The following is a 683-nucleotide window of genomic DNA, read 5'->3' on the forward strand; positions in this document are numbered from 1 at the left end:
ACCAGTTCTTTATTGGTGAAAAAGTGAATCCTGATGGCATGGTTGCTCTGCTGGACTACTGTGAGGATAGTGTGGCCCCATATATGATTTTCTTTAAGGATGATTTAAAAATAGAAAAATGTTAACAAATTTGGCCATTTGGAGCTATCGCTGGTCATCATGACAGGTTGCTGCTTTTCATCCACACACCAGGACTAAGACAAATAAGATTGATGTTATCTTGAGGTCTTCATTTATTTTGACTTTGATTTATTTGGAGTGTTTGGAGTAGAGACATTGTTTTTTGCTTTGTTTTGTTTTGTTTTAAGAAAAACATGTCATGTGGGTCATCTAAAAATAAAATGCATTTAAACTTATTTGAGAGAATGCCTCTTAGTTTAATACATATTTAAATACATCCTGTGTTGTGTTCCTGGAAAAGCTAGAGCCTGGTTGTAGACCACTACTATAAAGTGTAAGACTGTCTTCGGGTTATTTCTACAGTGAAAATTACTTCTGGATTGAAATATATATAAAAAAACAAAACAAACAAACAAACAAAAAAAACCAAGAATCAAAAGTCTTAATTCTGAGCTGAAGTAAAGGGAAAGACCAAGCTCACAGTAGAGCTAACACCTAAAGTGAATTCCTCAGACATTTCATCACCTACAAACAAAAGTAGTTAACTCTGGAAGAGATTACCA

At 34.0% G+C, this 683-nt stretch overlaps 1 pseudogene; it reads left to right on the top strand.

Annotated features, from left to right (window-relative positions):
* The window catches only part of LOC102898327, a 530-nt pseudogene extending 405 nt beyond the window's left edge, over window positions 1-125 (top strand).
* The last annotated feature ends 558 nt before the right edge of the window (window positions 126-683 follow it).

Source organism: Pteropus alecto, unplaced genomic scaffold (genome assembly GCF_000325575.1).
Source record: "Pteropus alecto unplaced genomic scaffold, ASM32557v1 scaffold182, whole genome shotgun sequence".
In the NCBI taxonomy this organism is placed as follows: Eukaryota; Metazoa; Chordata; class Mammalia; order Chiroptera; family Pteropodidae; genus Pteropus; species Pteropus alecto.